This window comes from Carlito syrichta, unplaced genomic scaffold, assembly GCF_000164805.1.
Source record: "Carlito syrichta isolate Samal-C Ts95f unplaced genomic scaffold, Tarsius_syrichta-2.0.1 Scaffold315396, whole genome shotgun sequence".
Classification (NCBI taxonomy): Eukaryota; Metazoa; Chordata; class Mammalia; order Primates; family Tarsiidae; genus Carlito; species Carlito syrichta.
In genome coordinates, this window is record NW_007259492.1 from 8,254 (window position 1) to 18,705 (window position 10,452).

The following is a 10,452-nucleotide window of genomic DNA, read 5'->3' on the forward strand; positions in this document are numbered from 1 at the left end:
TTAGGTCCGTGGCACGTATTTTGGTTTATAACTAACTGGTTTCTAACTAGTTTATAATCCTCTGGGCAGGGACTGTGAGTTCTGTTTAGCACTACCTAATGTATATTCAAAGTTACCTTATTTTATTTTTTTTAGTCAGAGTCTCACTTTGTCACCCAGGCTGGAGTGCAGTGTCACTCTCACAGTTCACTGCAGCCTCGACCTCCTGGGATCAGGGGATTTTTCCATCTCAGCCTCCTGAGTAGCTAGGGCTAGGCACACACCACCATGCCCAACTCATTTGTTGATTTTTTTTGTAGCAATGAAGTCCCACTATGTTGTCCAGGCTGGTCTTGAGCTTCTGGGCTCAAGCAGTTCTCTCACCTCAACCTCCCAAAGTGCTGGGATTACAGGCGCGAGCCACCGTGCTTGCTTTCAAACTTGCCTTACTTTGGAGTTGTGTGTGGAATTCCACATAAATTTGTTGAACTGATTTATTGTTGCAATCTGGAAAAATGCAGATGAGCAAGCGTTCAGGCCACTAGGCAAATGTCCCCTCACCCTCTTGTGTCCCCATCCCTCTACACAGATGGTCATGCAAACTTTAAAATCCTATTTCCAAGGCCAAGTGGTGGGCCAGCTAGAGAAATCCTTTGCCGTACGCTGATCCTAAGTGAACTTGCCTTATCCGGGATATGAGTCACATGCTTAATTCCACGTTGGCACTTCTGAATACTAATTGTTCTAGTCAAACGTACTCCTCAGGGAACAGAGTGAAATCAGCTTAAGACCCTAATGCCAGTCCTAATCCGGCCATACTTGAGTAACATAACTGCCCGAGACCATTGGGATAACCTGAGATGCGGGTTCACGTTTTGGGCTGCGTTGCTTCTTTGCCTTTGGGCTAAGATCAAGCACAGATTCTGATCCGTGTTTACAAAGGGCCATAAACATCATGGTTGGATGGTGGACTGGACCCTTTACAAAGTCAGCAAGTACGCAAAGTATTGTGTTCAGCCTCAACTATGGCCTGCTGTCCCTGGTAGCCGCTCAGGCCACTAAAGACCAAGGCCATTTTCGAAAAATCAGAGTTTCTGTGAAATTACATAACTTACTGGGATGCAGTGAATATAATGCCCAGCACATAATAGGTACTAATAAAGTTAACTGGGGATTTGGATAGGTGGTGGGGGCGGTGGAAAAATAAATAAATCAAATAAAGTTAACCAAACCTGTTTTTGTTTTATTTATTTATTTACTTATTTTGAGTCAGAGTCTCACTCTGTTGCCCAGGCTGGAGTGCAATGGCACGCTTACGGCCACTGCAGCCCCACCCCAGACAATCCTTCCGCCTTAGCCTTCCAAGTAGCTGGAACTGCAGCTGTACGCCACCACACACACACACACACACACACACACACACACACACACACACACACACGGCTATTTATTTATTGTAGAGACAAGGTCTCGCCAAGTTGCTCAGGCTGGTCTCAAACCCGCGGGCTCAGGCAATCCACTCACCTTGGCCTCCCAAAGTGCTGGAATTATAGGCTGAGCCACTGAGCCCAGTCGATTTTTTTTTTTTTTTTGAGTTGGAGTCTCACTCTGTCACCGAGGCTGGAATGCAATGGCATGCTCATGGCCACTGCAACCTCCACCTGCTGGGCTCAGGCGTTCCTTCCACCTCAGTCTTCCAAGTAGCTGGAACTACAGGTGCACACCACCATGCCCAGGTAATTTTTTTGATTTATTATAGAGACGAGATCTCGCCAAGTTGCCAAGGCTGGTCTTGAACACCTGAGCTCAGGCAATCCTCTTGCCTCAGCCTCCCCAAAGTGCTGGGATTATAGGCTTGAGCCACTGCGTTCGGCTTCGGCTTGATTTTTTAAAAAATTCTTTTGTAGAGACAAGGTCTCACTATGTCGTCAAGGCTGGTCTCGAACTCCTGGGCTCAAGCAGTTCTCTTGTCTCAGCCTCCCAAAGTGCTGGGATTACTGGGCCCATCCCCCACTTAAATTTCTTTTCCTCCAAGGCTCCTTCCATGCCTATAGCTCTTTCTAAGGAAGGTGTTCCCTTGTTCCCTCTGCTGCTGTTGACTCTTGATTTCAACATCCTCTTTGTTTTCTTCCTACAGGATTTGTCATTCTTTCATCTTTCTTCGATTTCATTGTCTGCATTTTTATTCTCTGTCTCCCTAACTGGACTATAAGCTTCATGAAGGAAAGTCTCTGTCTTGTTCACTGTTGTATCCCTGATATGTACTCAATACAATTAGTTGAATGAATAAGTAAAATCAATAAGACAAAAATAAATGAGGCTGGACGCAGTGGCTCATGCCTATAATTCCAGCACTTTGGGAGGCCAAGTTGAGGATCACCTGAGCCCACAGGTTTGAGACTAGCCTGGGCAACTTGGCGAGGCCTTATCTCTACAATAAATCAAAAAATGAGCTGGGCATGGTGGCACCTGACTGTAGTTCCAGCTACTTGGAAGGCTGAGGCGGAAGGATCACCTGAGCGCTGCATGTCAAGACTGTGATGGCTGTGAGCGTGCCACTGCCCTCCAGCCTGGGTGACGGAGTGAGACTCCAACTCAACAAAATAAAATAAATGAAAATGAATGATACCAACATAAGGTCATAAGAAAAATTGGACAAAGAGTCAATAAACATAAAAGGACACATCTTTTTTTTTTTTTTTTGAGTTGGAGTCTTCACTCTGTCGCCCAGACTGGAGTGCAGTGGCCACTCCCGGCCACCGCAGCTTCGACCTGCTGGACTCCGGCAATCCTTCCGCCTCAGCCTTCCAAGTAGATGGAACTACAGGCGTGTGCTACCACACCCGGCCAATTTTTTTTTTTTTTTTATTTATTGTAGAGATGAGGTCTCGTCAAGTTGCCCAGGCGAGTCTCGAACCCGCAGGCTCAGACAATCCACTCACCTCGGCCTCCCAAAGTGCTGGGATTATAGGCTGAGTCACTGAGCCTGGCTAAAAGGACGCATCTTAAACTCTATCCTATCATTTTAGAAAATGAGGGAAAAAAATTTTTTAAAGATTGCATTTTCAGCTATCAGATTGGCAAAAATTAGAGGCTTGGCCATATCTCTTAGATTTGGCAAGAGTCTAGAAAAACAGGTCGTAGGAGTGTGAATTAGAACAGTGTATTTAGAAAGCATTTGGCAATCTCAGTCAGTTTCTTTAGCCTCAGTGTATTTATGTTAAGTGAGTTGTTCTAGAATTTCATAACGAGATGATCTAAAAAACTGCTTCTGGGCCAGGCACAGTGGTTCACGCCTGTAATCCCAGCACTTTGGGAGGCCGAGGCAGGAAGATTGCTTGAGCCCAGGATTTCACATCCAGCCTGGGCAACATAGCAAAACCTTATCTCTACCAAAAAAAAAAAAAAAGCAAACATTAGCTGGGCATTGTGGCACACACCTGTAGTCCCAGCTACTCAGGAGGCTGAGGTGGGAAGATCACCTGGGTCCAGGAGGCTGAGGCTGCGGTAGATATTGCCTCTGCACCCAGCCTGGGCAACAGAGTGAGACTCTGTCTCCAAAATACTACTACTACGAATAATAATAATGCTTCCTAATTTAATCATAGATTCAAGTTCCACTGGTTAATTCAGTCAAATCAATTGCTTTGGGAGTGGTGTCCGACTAAATATACCCTGGGTCTCACTGGCATGTACACATGTGGCCCGCCATTGCCTCTCTTCTGGCGTTGGCTACTGCTGAGTCAGGAACACCAGTTAACTAAATAGGAGATAACTACATCTTATTGTCGGACAGTTATCTCATTCTCCAGCCATTGTCTTTCTAAGGCATTTCATCATTTGCTAAAGAACGAAGCACATGTTTTAAGTTGATGAGTTTTAAAGGACTTGACGTGTGTTCTAGTGTTCTATAGCTGAAATATTTTAAACAACCAAAGGAGTATTTTCTCTTTTTCCAATTATGCCCCTAGCTTTATTCATCGATTCTGTAGTCAGTGGTTTCTGGATGGGGATACAAGAGCAGTGAGTTGAGCTCTGGAAAGGAAGATAGATGAAGGGGAATTGATGGTCTTCAGTGGACCCATCTGACTCCTAGTTTCCCATTTTTAATTTTTATTTTTTTGAGTCAGATCTCACTCTTTTTTGAGTCAGAGTCTCTGTCACCCAGGCTGGAGTGCAGTGGCACACTCACGGCCACTGCAGCCTCAATCTACTGGGCTCAGGTGATTCTTCCGCCTCAGCCTTTCAAGTAGCTGGAACCACAGGTGCATGCCACCACACCCAGCTGATTTTTTGATTTATTGTAGAGACAAGGTCTTGCCATGTTGCTCAGGCTGGTCTTGAACCCCTGAGCTCAGGCAACCCTCTCGCCTCCGCCTCCCAAAGTGCTGGGATTATAGGCTTGAGCCACCACACCCGGCCTAATTGGACTTTTAAATACAGATGTCAAGTAGGCAGCAGGATCTTGGAGTCTGGAGTCTAAGGGAAATCTGTGGGATAGTGATGTAATTTCAACATCATCAACATATAGAAGGGTATCTCCACAGCAACAGGGAAACATCAATTCGACACACTTAGACGATGATTTTCATTCTCAAGTTCCATCTTCTCAGAGCAAACAGGAGCAGCTAAGATGTTCACCTTTGTTTCAGACCCACTGCTAGGGGAGGGATTGTTTTGTTTTAGCATTTCCTGCCATTTTGAGTACCACAACACAGGTTCCCTTTCAGGCACTTGGCATGACTTCTAAATGCAGTTACCACCATTGCGAGCTTAAAGTACTTTTTAAAAATTGAGCAGCTGGGCACGGTGGCGAGCACCTGTATTTCCAGCTACTTGGAAGGCTGAGGCAGAGGGATCCCACCTGAGCCCAGCAGGTCGAGGCGGCAGTGGCTGTGAGCGTGCCACTGCACTCCAGCCTGAGCAACAGAGACTTTGACTCAAAAAAAAAATTATATATATATAATTGAGAAACTATCTGGGGACTTAAGACATTGCCAGCATAGTGTCTTTGATGTCACCTCCTGAAAGCACTTTCTGAGGCTGCAGTGAGGTGGAATCCAAGCAGAACATAGCAGAGACCAACATCTGAAGCTGCTGAGACAGCTGGGATTTGTGGGTCAGTGTACTTGAGAGGAGGATGTGCAGAGAAGGAGCTCCAGAAATCCACCTAGAGATCTCCTTAAGTCTTTAGCATAATAGGAAAGACTTGAGTATGTGCAGAGTGAGACTCCATAAGTCTGACAGAACAGCACTGGGTCTCACAGTGCTGGGAGAAAAGGGTTTCTGTTAGCCAGAATCAAGAGACCTTACCAAATAGTCTGAGCATTCATTTGAGACCCCAGAAAAACCATATGTTAGGAGTAGGGCTACTCTAACCCTAGACTGTGCCACTAAAGAACTTCCCAATAAAGTAAAAAAAAAAAAAAAAAAACACAAAAACCTGGAAAGAATCAGTCTTATCTGCTAGAAAGTTACTATCTGTCAGAACAAAACACAACTTTCTTTAAAGGAAGCCAACAAAATTCTGACACTCAAAAAAATGTAGCATCAACAATGTCCAGCACAAAACTGTAAAATTGCTAGACATGAAAAATTACTAAACATATAAAATTGCTAGGCATGAAAAAAATCAGGAAAATGTTATTCATACTGAGATTAAAAAAAAAAGAAGCCGGGCTCGGGGGCTCAGCCTGTAATCCCGCACCTTTGGGAGGCTGAGGTGAGTGGATTGCCTGAGCCCACGGGTTCGAGACCTGCCTGGGCAGCGAGACCTCATCTCTACAATAAATCAAAAAATCAGCCAGGTGTGGTAGCGCGCGCCTGTCATTCCAGCTACTCGGAAGGCTGAGGTGGAAGGATCGCCAGAGCCCAGCAGGTCAAGGCTGCAGTAGCCGGGAGCGGCCACTGCACTCCAGTCTGGGTGACAAAGTGAGACTCCAACTCAAAAAAAAAAAAAAAAAGAAGAAGAAATTGACCCATAGATGACAGAGATGTTGGAAAGAGCAAATAAGAGCTCTTAAACAGCTATTATAAATATATGTAAGAATTTAAATGAAAGTATTAGCACACTAGGTGAACAGATGGAAAAGCTAACTAAAAAATAAACAATAAAGAATCAAATGGAGCCAGGCATGGTGGCTCATGTCTGTAATCCCAGCATTTTGGGAGGCTGAGGCAGGCAGGTTGCATGAGCCCAGGAGTTGGAGACCAACCTGGGCAACACAGTGAAACCTCATCTCTATAAAAAATCAAAAAACAGCCGGGCTCGGTGGCTCAGCCTGTAATCCCGTGCCTTTGGGAGGCTGAGGTGAGTGGATTGCCTAAGCCCGCGGGTTTGAGACCCGCCTGGGCAGCGAGACCTCATCTCTACAATAAATCAAAAAATCAGCCGGGCGTGGTAGCGCATGCCTGTAATTCCGGCTACTTGGAAGGTTGAGAAGGGAGGATCGCCAGAGCCCAGCAGGTCGAGGCTGCGGTGGCCGGGAGCGGCCACTGCACTCCAGTCTGGGCGACAGAGTGAGACTCCAACTCAAAAAAATAAATAAATAAATAAATAAAATAAAATAAAAAAATTGGCCAGTCATGGTGGCATGTGCCTGTAGTCCCTGTTACTTGGGATGCTGAGGTAGAAGGACCAGGCCCCTGAGCCTAAGAGGTTGAGACTACCATGAGCCGTGATTGTCATGATTATGCCACTGCACTCCAGCCTGGGTGACAGAAGGAGACCCCAACTCAAACAAACAAAATATATAAATTCTAAAACTGAAAAATATAACATCTGAAATTAAATTCACTGTGTGGATTTAATAGCAGATTGGAAACTGCAGAAGGAAAGGTCAGTGAACTTGAAGATAGGAACATAGGAATTTCCAGCATGATACAGAGGGGGAAAAAAAAGGCTGAAAAAAGGAACAGTGACCACTGGACAATGTCAGGTATTCTAAGATGCATATAATTACAGTCTCAGAATGAGAGTAGAGAAAGATTGGGGTGGAAAAAAAATGTTAAGAAATAATGAACAGCCGGGCTTGGTGGCTCAGCCTATAATCCCGCGCCTTTGGGAGGCTGAGGTGAGTGGATTGCCTGAACCCGTGGGTTCGAGACCCGCCTGGGCAGCGAGACCTTATCTCTACAATAAATCAAAAAATCAGTCGGGCATGGTGGCGCATGCCTGTAATTCCGGCTACTTGGAAGGCTGAGGCGGAAGGATCGCTGGAGCCCAGCAGGTCGATGCTGTGGTGGCCGGGAGCAGCCACTGCACTCCAGTCTGGGTGACAGAGTGAGACTCCCACTAAAAAAAAAAAAAAAAGAAATAATGAACAGAAGTTTTCCAAATTTGATGAAAGATGTTAATTCATGGAGCCTAGAATCTCAAAGAACCCCAAGCAGGAAAAATACAAAGAAAATCATGCATAAGTGCATGATAGTCAAATTGCTGAGAGTAAAAATCTTAAAAGAAAAAAAGACACAGACAAACAACAATAGGAGTGATCACTGACTTTTCACCAGAAATAATGCTAGCCAGAATATGATGGATGGAGAACAATCTTTGAAGTGTTCAAAGGGGGAGAAATATGTAAAACTGGAATCTATATTCAGTGAAAATAAACTTGAAAAATTATGGCCTGTGGCAGGGTGAGAGTGAGGGGATATAAGGGAATTCTATTTTGCACTCAATTTTCTTATGAACCTAAAACTTATCTAAAAAATAAAGCATATATATTTATTATTATCTTTTTGAGTCAGAGTCTCACTCTGTCACCCAGGCTAGAGTGCAGTGGCACTTCACAGCCACTGCAGCATTACCTGCTGGGCTCAGGTGATCCTTCCACCTCAGCCTTCCAAGTAGCTGGAACTACAGGTGCATGCTATCACATCCAGCTAATATTTTGATTCATCATAGAGACGAGGTCTTGCCAGGTTGCCCAGGCTGGTCTCAAATCCCTGGGCTTAGGCAATCCTCTTACCTCGACCTCCCAAAATGCTGGGATTACAGGCTTGAGCCACCACACCCGGCCTATTATTATTACTATTATTACCGTTATTATTACTGAGATGTGGAGTACAAGTAAGGATTAACTACACAAGCAGGCTGCATGCAGGTGAAGTTTGGGCCTCCAACTGGCTCTCACTTCTCCTGATAAAGGACCAGGTACCCTTTGTGTTGTTACATGTCCCCCTTCCCTTCCTCCTCCCAGCAGTGTCCAGCAACTGCCAATTCCTCCCTTGTGCTAACATGATTCATATTCAGGGCTCACTTATGAGTGAGAATATGTGGTATTCTGTTCTTTGCTTCTGTGATAGATCACTAAGTACAGTAGTCTCCAACTCCATCCAATTTGCTGCAAAGTCCATGATTTTGTTCTTCTTTATGGCTGCGTAATACCCCATCATGTATATGTACCACATTTTCTTCATCCAACCCAATTTCTTTTTTTTTTTTTTTTTTTTGAGTTGGAGTCTCACTCCATCATCCAGGTTGGAGTGCAGTGGCATGCTTACAGACACCCCAGCATCAACTCAATGGGCTCCAGTGATCCTTCTGCCTCAGCCTTCCAGCTTGCCAGAACTACAGGCATGCACTACCATGCCCGACTAAATTTTTTTTTTTTTTAATTATTGTAGAGATGAGATCTCACTAAATTTCCCAGGCTGGTCTCAAACCCGTGGGCTCAGGCAATCCCCTCACCTCAGCCTCCCAAAGTGCTGGGATGACAGCCACTGCGCCTGACTCGTCCAATTCACTTTCAATGGGCAATAGGGTGGGTTCCATGTTTTTGCTATTGTACATAGTAAGGATATAAATATGCATGTGCAGGTGTCTTTTTTGTAGAAAGATTGATGTTCCTCCAGGTATATTCCCTGGAGAGGGATTGCTGGATCATATGGAAGGTCAACTTTTAGTTCTTTTAGGAATTGCCACACTGCTTTCCATAGAGTTTGAACTAGCTTGCATTCCCACCAACATTGTAGATATCTCTGCACCCACTCCAGCATCTTCTGTTTTTTTTATTTATTAATGATGGCCATCCTTACCAGAGTTAGGTGTATATATATTTTTAATGAAGGCAAAATAGAAATGTTTTCAGACAAAGAGACTAAGAGAATTCATCACCAGTAGGCCTGAAATATTAAAGGAAGTTTTTCAGGTCAAAGGAAAATAATGTAAGATGAAAACTAGGATTTATACAAAGGATGAAAAGCACCAGAAGTGGTATATATGTGAGTAAAAAAGATATACTTTTTTCTCATTTGTTAAATTTTAAAAGATAATTAACTGCTTAAAGAAGAAATCAGCCGGGCACAGTGGCTCACACCTATAATCCCAGTACTTTGGGAGCCTGAGGTGAGAGGATTGCCTGAGCCTATGGATTTGAGACCAGCCTGGGCAATTTGGCAAGATCTCATCTCTAAAAAAGAAAAAAAAAAAGGAAGTCATAGTATATTGTGAGGTATACAATAGTTAATGTAAGATCCTTACACTATATAGGAAGTCATATAATATTAACTCACAGCCAGGTGCTGTGGCTTACACCTATAACCCCAGCACTTTGGAAGACCGAGGTGAAAGGATTGCCTGAGCCCATAGGTTTAAGAGCAGCCTGGGAAACTTGGTGAGACCTTATCTCTACAATAAATAAAAAAAGTAGCCAGGCATGGTGGTGCATTCCTGTAGTGGTGCATTCTACTTGGAAGGCTAAGGTTGAAAGATCATCTGAGCCCAGCAGGTCAAGACTGCGGTGGCAATGAGCGTGCCACTGCACTCCAGCCTGGGCATCAGAGTGACTCCAACCCAAAAATAAATAAATAAATAAATAAAATATAAGTAGCAAAAATAAGTACAATGAAAATGAAATAAATTTGATAAATCTCTAACCAGAATGATTAAGAAAAGAGGAAAACATAAATTGCCAAAATTAGAAATGGAAAAAAAGACATTACTACAGATCTTACAGACTTGAAAGGATAATAAAGAAATACTGTGAATAACTTTTTTAGTAAATTATATAACTTAGATAAATAAATTCCCTAAAAACAACTTCACAAAACAGAAGAAATTTTAAAGTGAAATATCTTCATATCTATTAAAGAAATCACATTCATAATCTTCTCATAAAAGGATTCCAAGCTCAGATATCTTCACTGGTGAATTCTACCACACGTTTAAGGAAGAAATAATAGCAATCCTACACAAACCCTCTCAAAAAATAGAGAAGGGAAAACTTTCAATATCATTTTATGAAACTAGCATAACCCAGACCAAAACTTGACAAAGATATTACAAGAAAATGAAATTATGGGCCAATATCCTTTATAGACATAGGCATAAATTTACTTATTAAAATATGAATAAATCAATTTAGCAATATATTAAAAAGATATGAACTAGCTGGGCTTGGTGGCTCAGCCTGTAATCCCGCACCTTTGGGAGGCTGAGGTGAGTGGATTGCCTGAGCCCGTGGGTTCGAG

At 43.5% G+C, this 10,452-nt stretch overlaps 1 pseudogene; it reads left to right on the forward strand.

Annotated features, from left to right (window-relative positions):
- The first annotated feature begins 942 nt into the window (after positions 1-942).
- LOC103275272 overlaps positions 943-10,452 on the forward strand; it is a 68,235-nt pseudogene continuing 58,725 nt past the window's right edge.